The sequence below is a fragment of the Quercus lobata genome, chromosome 2 (genome assembly GCF_001633185.2).
Source record: "Quercus lobata isolate SW786 chromosome 2, ValleyOak3.0 Primary Assembly, whole genome shotgun sequence".
NCBI classification, from domain to species: Eukaryota; Viridiplantae; Streptophyta; class Magnoliopsida; order Fagales; family Fagaceae; genus Quercus; species Quercus lobata.
The window spans coordinates 12048072-12059414 of NC_044905.1; the positions used below are offsets into that span (position 1 = coordinate 12048072).

Sequence of the window (11343 nt, forward strand, 5' to 3'; positions counted from 1 at the left end):
AATTTTGGGTGAACTCGATTATCATCGGAATGCTTTGAAATGTAGCGAGATCTCGCCAGATCTATCCGAGATCCGGTGAGATCCCGTCAGATCTGGCGAGATTTCTGGCAAATCGTGATGAGAAATCATTGGTTTGGCTAGATCTGGTGTTTAGTGTGACAAAAATCGACGGATTTAAGTGAAAAAGTGGCCATGTTGTGAGAATTGGGTGAATTAATTTGTTAACAAAAGGTCAAAGAAGAGAGAGAAGAAAATATGACACAAGGAGTTTACGTGGTTCGGCAATATGCCTACGTCTACTGGAGGCAATAGAATATATTTTCACTATAACTGTAGAGATTACAACAATGGCTTGAAGACATTCTCACACAAACCCCACACCCCAAATACATCCTTGGTTCTCTTACAAATAAATAAAGAACACCTTATTGTATTTAGACAAAAAGTTGCAAGACACTAACTTCCTACACTCTGGTGCACACACACAGAAGAAGTTCTAATTGCTATCTCCGTAGCTCACATGCATAGCTCTCATTTGCTCCACCTCTATTTATACCTAAACTTCAGCCGAAATATCACCAACATGAAACATATCAAGTCAACAAAAATGGCCAGCATTTATTGCCAATGGAGTCATACATTTCGGTTAGCATGTATTTGGTAACTTCAGGTGTAGTTCCTTGCCCTTTCTTGACAATTCATGAATGCCAATGGAGTCATACATTTCGGCTAAAAGATGAAGCATGTATGCATGTCAGAACATGGGAAGAAATGCAAGACTTCTATCAACAAAGAAGTCAATAAATTTGGCCATGAGTCCATGCAACATTTAATGCAACTCCTTGCATTTCTTCACTTAAGAAATCATGCAACTTCCTGATAGTTTGTTAGCTAATGTCAAGCCACCAATTTTGACAATTCTAGGCATTCCAACAGGCCAGAGTCTGAAAAAATGGCCGGAATTTGGAAAAATGGCTGGATTTTGAATGGACTTCGGTTTGGGTCGGGTTTCATGGGTTTTGAAATTAAAAACTGACAACCGACCCGCTGGGGTTGGGTTAGTGAGGTTGGAACTCGCATCCGACCACCGGAGTTGTTGGATCGGGTGGCGGCAGGTCGAACGTCGGCAGGTTGGGCGGGTTGCCGATTTCCATGGACACCCCTAATTACAACATACTGCTAACCTCGCAACTCGAACCCTTTCCCCCTAAACCCCCAAGCACTTTGTGTATGCATGTCAGAACATGGGAAGAAATGCAAGATTTCTATCAACAAAGAAGTCAATAAATTCGGCCATGAGTCCATGCAACATTTAATGCAACTCCTTGCATTTCTTCATGTAAGAAATCATGCAACTTCCTGATGGTTTGTTGGCTAATGTCAAGCCACAAATTTTGACAATTCAAGCCATTCCAATAGGCCAAAATCTGAAAAAAGTGGCCGGATTTTGAATGGACTTTGGTTTGGGTCGGGTTTCATGGGTTTTGAAATTAAAAACCGACAACCGACCCGCTGGGGTCGGGTTAGTGAGGTTGGAACCTGCGTTCGACCACTGGAGTCGTCGGATCGGGTGGTGGCAGGTCAAACGTTGGCGGGTTGGGCGGGTTGCCGGTTTCCATGGACACCCCTAATTACAACATGCTGCTAACCCCGCAACTCGAACTCTTTTCCCCTAAACCCCCAAGCACTTTGTATATGAGGAGGTGTCAATTTAGTTACAAGGCCTTTGGCAACACGACTTGTAGCTTAATGCTTATAACACAAAGGGTCCGTTTGGATTGAACTTATTGTTGCTGAAACTGAAAACTGAAAACACTGTAGTAAAATAATTTTTAAATGTGTGAAAAGTACCATGGGACCCATTTTTAATATTTTTAATGCGTGAACAGTGCTGCTACAGTACGTAAACAGTACTGCTACTGTGTATGAACAGTGATTTTTGTCTCTGCATAGTAAATTCACTGTTCATGCATTGAAAAAAAAAAAAAAAAAGGAATGGAAACGTGAAATGAAAATGTGAACGTTGGTTTCGGCTGAAACCAAACGCTCACAAAAGCTACGAGTCATTTTACTTCATACGCATCGATATAAAAGTTGTAACCGGTAGTCACTTCAATAATTATCATCCTTATCCAATGTGGTGCGTAGTTTAATATATGTGTTAGAATTATGTTGCTAAATCAAGAGATCATAAGTTTGATTCCTGTCTCCTCCACACTGTTTCTCATTTAAAATCTCAAGTATTGAGTTTTACTTATTAAAAAAGAGTTTGAGTCCACAAGTGCAGAGGAGTGTTAGAATTATGTGCTTAAATGATTAAATTTACCATCTCCTAATAATTTAAACTTTTTAAAAAATTGGTAATTTTACAATATAGCAATTGAGATTTGAGGGTAATAGACCATGTTTTTTAAGCCCAGGATAGACTTTGTTTCATAATTTTTATTTGGCCTTCCTTCCCTTTGTGAACATCCAATAAAATTGAATTGAAACAAAATTGCATTCTTAATGAGTAATCTCAACCATGGCCAATGGGGACTCAGCTCTTGTGTACCTTGCTCTAAAATGTTTTCTTCCGAATTATTATAGTGAAGCCTTTTGTTCATACTAATTAATGACATAACAATGTGGGTGGGACCTAGTCCTGCTAGATAAGGTGTAAGTGGATGCAGCATTGGTATATAAGTGTAATTCCTATTACCAGGATAGTATGACAACTGCCCAAGATTGGGCAACAAAGTTTCAAGCATCAATTCCATTTTCACCGCGTCAAATCAGTTATGTCAGAACAAATCCATATTCTCATTGAAAAGTTAATTAGTGGAGAATTTGTTTAATGTAAAAATTCTTCTATTTTCACTCATCTTTTGAGAGTTTGACGAGTGTTGGAATATGAAGACAAACACAAGAACACTCAAATACTTTAGGAAGCATTCAGACTGATTGATTAAATATGTCTTGTGTCACTCTATAAGTAACAAAAACAACCATGTGAAGAACATAACATCACAATTCTTTTCTCACTTTCATCTGTCAATTATTGGTGAAGGCAAAAATCTTCTGGTGTGTGTCAACAAGTATTAAGTTGTGAACATGGCATGCACTAAGTATGTGTTCCTTGTTATGTAAGACTCTCAACATTGTATAAAAGTTTCCTTCTTGAAAAGATAAACCAATACCCAGTAAACTAAAATTAGTCAATTCAACCAAATAATAAGTTCAATAAGTTTGAGCAATTTGGAATATGAATGTTACAATCCACTTCCTAATGTAACAAAATTCCCAAAACAACAATAAAAGACAAAAAATCTGACTGTGAATCAAAGCTCATATTAATAAAATTCTGAAATTCCTGCCCATCCAACCCCAAAAACTAAAAAGATAGGACATGCCCATGATTGCCCAAAACTATTTTGAAACTTGTAACTACACCAATAGCAGTACCTACAGGGCAAACATCAACAGCCTCATGGCCTCCATGTCTTCCAACACCAAAATTAATTATGTGGTTTAGAAGACCGGTGAATATCTAGACAAAGTAAACACAATTTCCTTACAATATTGTCCAATCCAAACTGAAGCAAACAGCCAAACTCTCGATCGCCGGAAAGTGTTTCTATTGGAGTGTCGGTGGGCTCATGACCGCGTTGTTAATCTGAGAATTTACCTATGAAGCACGGGTGCGTTTCGGGACTCGGGTGCGGGTGCGGGTGCGGGTGCGGGACTCGGCAATTTTTGAAAAAGTAGGGTGCGGGTGCGGCGGGACTCGGCGATTAAAAAATTATTAAAAATATTTTTATTTATATTTTCTATATATTTTTACTATTAAAATATTCTTAAAAAACACATTAATATACTTGATTCACAAAACAAAGAAAGAATAAGGCAAGAAACGCATCTGAGGCCAGAATTTCGGCCTCTCTGGCAATTTTCACGGCCGATTTCGGCCTGTTTCGGCCGATTCCGGCCGATTCCGGCATGTTTCGGCCGTATCGGTCGCCGGCCGATATGGCCGATACGGCCGATACGGACCGATTCGGCCCGATTTCGGCCGAGTCGGCCCGATTTCGGCCGCGTCGGCGCCGATTTTGGCCGCGTCGGCCCGCGTCGGCCCGAGTCGGGATCCGCCACGTGGCGCGACGCGGCACGACGCGGGACGGACGCGCGGTCTGCGGCGTCCCTCCCGCGTCGCCGCGTCCCGCCGCGTCGGACGCGGGTGCGCTGGCCTGGGAGCCGCGTCCGTGCATCCTTGGAATTTACAAGTGAAACAGCTAAAAGTTTAGTTTGAGGAGCTCTTATATCCTTGAACCATGAGTTCATCTGCTCGCCACATTAAGAATAACTAGAATTTAAAAAGAAAAAGAAAATTGTTGTGACAATGAAAACGTCACACTGAACAGTAACTTTGTACCATCCGTAGACATCTTATCTTGCAAATAGTGGATATTCAAATTTGAGAGTAAATAGTTATTTCACATGTTTGAGAAAGAAAAGGTCATCTCATGCAATCAAAAGATTGTATATAATTGGATACTCAACTCACTTGATCGAATTTTGATGTAATTTGACAATGTGCACAGCACCACGAAGGTGCTTGAACTCGTAAATTCCATGTTCATTCCAATTTCACCTCTACTTGGAGCTTCATTTTGTGCGCTTCATTGATGGTTTTTTTTACTTATGTTGGAGCATTTTAATATTAATTAATTAAAATGAATAAATATTACAACATAAATGTAAAAATGTGGGAGTGAATATGGAAGATAAGGAGTTAGTGAAAATATTTAATTCCACATTGAAAATGAGAGAGATTATTTTATTCTTTTTAATTGTGTTTATTAATGGGCTAATATGAATTGACTTGGATATTGTGTAATTTTTCTCATTGAATTAATAATATTCAGAAGTATTATTCAGTTTCTTTTTGTGTTATTTCCATTATTATTGTGTTTGCACCAACAACTTCTGTTATGGGTGATCTTTGTACCATTATAAAGTATGTTATTGAAGTTAATTTCTAATGGCATTAATTTTCATATTAATTATTAGGATCATAAAGCATAAAGTTATAATGTCGGGAGGTTTGGTGTCCAATATTTTAAACAACACATTTACTATTTAACCTACAAATTTTACATTATATTTTTATAAAATAATTATATTACATTTTTTTTAATGTATCGTATAAGTTTGCGATTAGTTATTTTATGAATTGAAAAAAAATATGGAGTAAAATGGGGTGTTGACAAACATCACGTGTCATAATTGCCAAGATTACACATGCAAGACATATTACATGGGGCATAATATGTCTTAGAAAACCCTAACTACTAAATCTCTAACTCTCCTCTCACTCAGCCGCCCCTCTCTCTCTCTCTCACACAATGCCACCGGCCCCCCCTCACGGCCTCGCTCAACTACTCTCTTACGGCCTCACTTAACCTCATGGCCTCATGACCTTGTTCAACCTCATAGCTCTGTTCATTCAGCCTCACAGCTGTGATTTTTCTTTTTTCTTTTTTGGTTCATTTCGTCTTTCATTGTTTTTTCTTTGTTTGTGTTTGTGTTTGTGTTTTTGATTTTGAAAAGGAAAACCATAAATTTGAAATTTTTGTGTTTGTGATTTCTGTGTTTGTGTTAGAGTTTCGATGTTTGTGTTTATGATTTTGAAAGGGGAAATCTGAAATTTTTGTATTTGTGAAATCTGTGTTTGTGTTAAGATTTGTGTTTGTGTTTGTGATTTTGAAAGGGAAAATCATAAATTTGAAATTTCTGTGTTTTTGATTTCTGTGTTTATGTTTGTGTTGTGATTTGGGGCCGGGCATGACGAGATAGGACCCAGGAGGCGGGTTTGGGACATAAAGAAACTCGACCCAAATTGACCATTCCATAAATGATAGAAGCATTAAAGTGTTATGAGTTACATGTCTACACAAGTTCACTCATAATGATTTCTTCCAAACATCCTCATTTGGCATTGGCTTAATGTACATAGTTCAGGCCCATTGGTCTTTGAACATTCTCCTGCACCTCAGCCCATCCTATGCATTGAACATTTGATTCATACGTTTGCTTCCATGTCGTCGGTAATCGGACTTGAGCAATCCTTTCGGGACAGTCCATGTCGTCGGCAATTCGGTATTTCAATACCGCTGCCGAGCAATCCTTTGGAGGCAAGGTTCCAATGCCATTACCATTATCGATAGAGCTTAACTTGTCAGGAATAATCAAATTGGACCCCACACACACGAGTGAGACCAGGACGTAATCATGAAACCTCCACCAACGTCTATAAATCAGTGAGTGAAGAAGCAATTCTATGGAGAAAATAGAGGGTAAAAGAGAGGAAAGTACCACTAAGAAGTAGAGTACTTAGAGAGAGAAGAGAGAATTCTGAGAGCCAAATTGGGTTGAGGCTAGAAATTACCCATAGTAAGAAACACTAAGCCCACCATATAAGTAAATTGTGAGCCACAAGCCTTGTCCGTTATTTGGGTTCACTTAAAAAGCTATTAGCTTATGCTACTATTTATGATCTCAATACTATTTAGATTCCATTGTACTTTCAGCAAAAAATTTTCAGTTTCAACCTAAATAAGATTTTCCCAAACAGACACTTAGTCATGAGATGGAAGTATGGATTATGAGATGCCTTTGGCATATTGATACAAAAATTTATGGTAGCAACATGATGAACTTAATTAGGATGAGGGTTTGCAACATGCTTAAAACATGCAAGTCGGATGAGAAGTAGCGTTTCTTGTGAAGGGCATAAGAATTGAAAACATGTGCTAATAACCGTAGGCTGAGGAGAAAAAAAGAAGAATTTGCCTAATATGAGAATCGCTTATGATTAACTAGTTTTTTTTTTTTTTTTTTTTTTTTTTTTGAGAATCATGATTAACTAGTTGGTGAGGCGATAGCCTACAAATATACAATATCATAATCGACCACCATATATTAACTTCATAAACGAAGCTGACAGCTTAGATATCAAAATTTTACTTTAAATATATATATTTTTTTGAATATTTTCAACCACAAGGACTTCACCCACCATGAATTACGTGAACTTATTGTTGCGATATGATTACAATTTGAGTTATTCAAAGATTATTGTTCTTGAGCACCAAGGCTATAATATATCAAAAGGTTGACACGGTTTTTATTGGTCATGTGAAAGATTTTGTGAGCAATACAATAGACATAACATTTCATAATTCATTAAGATGACAAATTATTATTCCTTATTACAGGAGGATACAACTTGGATGTAGTACTCTAATGCATTAGATTCAATATGATATAGAAAAACGTTATTTGTCACGCCTCTTCATCAAATTGATTCCAACACACAAAAGTACAGGATCCAAACCTTACCCTTCACATAAACCCATACTAATATCGCTTTCATGATTATTATTTATTTTTTATCAGACTTTCATGATTATTAGGAGGCCTGGTAGGAACAAAGCTACTGAGGACATCTTTGAGTTCTGATGTAGCCTTTCCGCGATGGATAATTCCAACACCTCCTTTAAATTCACATGTTTTGCTTTGAGATGGTACCAACAACAGAACAGTGACAAATACTACAACAGCGACAACGAAAACCGGAGAACAGAACTTCCCACGGGTTTGACCTGAACCTTGAATTGGACTGATTATATCTGGGCAAGAGAGTATGCTTGGGGAACAAAGATCTGGGTTTCCAGCGAATGAACTGTCTATAAACAAAGAACACATCCCACCGCTAGGAATTCTTCCCACAAATGTATTATAGGATAGATCGAGGGTCATAAGTGGGCTCATGTTGCAGATTTCATTCGGTATATGCCCACTAAGTCGGTTATGCGAAAGATTAAGAACGCTGAGAAGCTTCAACCCGTCAATCTCTTTAGGAATTCCCCCAAAAGAAATTGTTTTGGCTAAAATCAATGGACGTAACTGAAGTACAATGAGATATCGAAGTTGGAATCTCACCACTAAAGTTGTTTGCACTAACGTTAATCTTTGCCAACATTGGTAAATTAAATATGTCGTTAGGAATCTCACCTTGAAATCTATTCGCTTCTAGCTAGTAATAAAGTTTGCAAGCTTTTAAGATTTCCGATTGCTTGAGGGATTTTTCCTGTGATTTGATTGTAGGATAGCTTGAGTATTCCAAGTGAGTCCCCTGAAATGTTGGAGGGAAGTTCGCCGGAGAAATTGTTGTCGCTGACCTCAATTATTTGCACCAGGGTCAAGTTAAAAATCCCAGCAGGAATCGTCCCATTGAGTAAGTTCTTCTGAATTCGAACTTTCACTAGCGACTTACAATCACCAAGCTCCTCCGGAATTGGTCCAAAAAAGAAATTTTCTGTCAAAATCAACGTCTTCAACTGCCCTCCTTTACATAAATTTCGTGGAATCGGACCACTAAAATGGTTAGATGTGACATCGAGAACTTCAAGTTTTCCATTTTGACCCAGGTTATTTGGGAGTTCCAACTTAAAGTTGTTCTCCCATACCTGAAACACCTTAAGATTTGGTAGGTCACCAATAAATGCTGGAATTACACCGGAAAGTTTGTTTTTGAACAGATTGATTGTGCTGATTTTTGTTAGTTTTGAGAAACTTTAGGGGATCTCTCCAGTGAGTTGGTAAATTGAAAGGTCTAGTATTGTCAAGCTGTCCAAAACAGAGAGTTCAGGAGGTATATTACCCGTGAGTCGGTTGATTTGTAGAAGTAATGCTTCCAAGTTCTTCGAAAGGCTTAGACTCCTAGGAATCTCACCGGTAAGGCTACAACTCGCCATGTCGAGGCGTTGAAGCGAACTCAATGATCCAAGCTCCTCGGGAATACCTCTTTTAAAAGCGTTAAAGTACCCAACAAACAATCCTTTGAGATTCTTTAACCTACCCAGCCTCGCCGGGATCTTGCCGGTAAGTGAGTTGCCATTCAAGCCCAAGAACTCAAGGCTCTGAATCTCGGAGTAACTATCTGGAATCGGACCAGAAAAATAGTTCCCGCCAAGACAAAGATGCTTGAGATTTTTCAAGTTCAGAGCTCAGTAGGAAGGGGCCCGGAAAAATTGTTGTTGTGAGTGTCAAGAATCTCAAGCTGTGTCATTCCCAGGGTTATTTCTCCAGGAAAGTTTCCGTAGAAAACGTTATTGGAGACATTGAGGACCTTGAGTGACGTGAGGTTTGCCATCTCCATAGGAAGCATCCCCATGAGATTGTCTGCAGCAAGTGTTAAATTGACCAACTTGTTCAATAGCCCAATCTCCGACGGAATGAAACCGAAGAGAGGTATGTTTGGCACGTTCAAAGAAATGACTCGTGAATCATGGTCACAGGATACTCCGGAGAAGGAACAATGGGCTGTTGGAGACAAATAGTGTTTCCAGTCCTCCAGGCCCGAGGCTTGGGGTCCCATCATAGATGACTTGAGCTTCAACAGTACTTCATAGTCACTACTATGCGTAGTAGGGCATGCTGAGAAAAGAAAGAGAAGTAAAGTAACGTGGAGGCAATTACAAATGAAAGAGCTTCTCATCTTTTTTTTGGTACAGGATGACTAAAATGCTGTGCTGGTTATCACCACCACGCACTTAAATGAAAAATGGGTATTTCTTTCTTTGTTGCTCTAAGTTTCTGGAACATTGGTCCTATTTAAATGCTGATCCCCTTGCATGGTTAAACTCAAAGGTCAAAGCCATCTCTTATTTTCTTTTAAATAATTGATAAAAAAAAAAAGGAGTAACTTTAATGGCCTGTTAAGAAATTTAGAGAGGAAGGAGAGTAAAGGGGAGGAGAGTAACGGGGAGGAAAGTAGAGGGGAATGGTTATCCTCTACTTTGTTTGAATGTTTTTAAAATTAGTAATTAAGGGGGAAGGGAGTAATTAGCTCTTACTCTTATTTAGATGTTTTAAAAATTAGGATGAAAATGAGAGGAAATGATTTAAATAGACAAATTTAGCCATATTTGAAAATGGACTTGCAACATTGGTCTATGATTAATTTATCAGTTTTGTAAAATCTTGAACCTGATTATCATTCGTACAAATCTTAGAATATGTTAGTGAATTTTTTCCAAATAAAATTTTCAGTAAGGCCTTGTGGTAGCTAAAATTGTATGAAAAGAAAAATAAATTGGAGCTTCTAAATCTTAGATTCATTATCATTTGTCATTACTCGACCTAATACAACTATGTATCTTGTTCTAAGTGAAAGCTCCTTATCAGTGGACAAAATTGAAGAAGAACCAAAAAAAAAACCGGTTTCCTCTATTTTCCTTTGTTTTCTCAGAAACCAAACAGAGGCCAAGTAATGAGAAATGGCACGTAAACACAAAAATCAAGCATTGAACTCGATGAAACCAAAAATACAATAAAACTAGCTGAAAGTTTGAATATGAGCTAGGGTTTTGGAGAGCAATACGTCGTTGTTGTCGTCCTCGCCGTCATCATCAACATCGTCAGAAGATAGCTCGTCTTCTTCTTTGGCTTTGGAAGGCTTTTTGGAGAGCTCCGTGTTGGGATTCGAATTTGTAGGCTCTGACGCTGTGGCTTTTGCCCTAGCTAGTAAGATTCAATTTTTTTTTTTCATTCACCTTAAGCTTTGGACATAGCGGAGAGAGGGAATAGAGCTTCCATTGACAAAGATCAAGTGCTTACATGGCTGGACTCGAAGAAACCAAACTCGGTGCTCTATGTTTGTTTTGACAGTCTGTATAATTTTTCAAAGTCACAGCTTTTGGAAATTGGGTTGGGCCTTGAATCTTCAAAGGCTTCATTCATTTGGGTAATCGGAGATAGCTATGGAAATGGGTCTTTGCCAGAAGGTTTTGAAGAGAGAGTTTAATTTTTTCAGGAAACAAACAAAGATTATTTATATAATCAGTTTGTAATTTTGTTAATTTAGAAAGGGTAAATTGGAGAATTCATTAGTTTAATAATTTATTTACTCTACTCTCCCTCTAAATCTCTCCAATTTAGGGGAATTAAAAATGAGGGGCTAGAGATAGTCAAAACCCCTCCAAACCCCTTTCCCTCCTTCCTTAAAAAACTTCCAAACAAGGTAATTGAATTACTCTCCCTCCCTCTACTCTACTCCCCCTCCTTTTTTTAACTTCCAAACAGGCCATAAGTGCTATATATATATAAGCTCACTTTTAATGTGATGGTTATTTTACAAGTACAAGTTTTATAATAAAAAAAAAAATGTCAAGCACAAAGTTCTTTTGTGTAAAACAACATAAGATTTAAGTATTGCAAACAAAGGCCCTTATTTATATTTTATACATACACAAATCCTATTCCTGATGCATGTTGGGATATCGAAAAACTCTGTAGCAT

At 38.0% G+C, this 11343-nt stretch overlaps 1 pseudogene; it reads right to left on the bottom strand.

Annotated features, from left to right (window-relative positions):
• Positions 1-7411: 7411 nt before the first annotated feature.
• On the bottom strand, positions 7412-9542 carry LOC115978320 (annotated as a pseudogene).
• Between the last annotated feature and the right edge of the window lie 1801 nt (positions 9543-11343).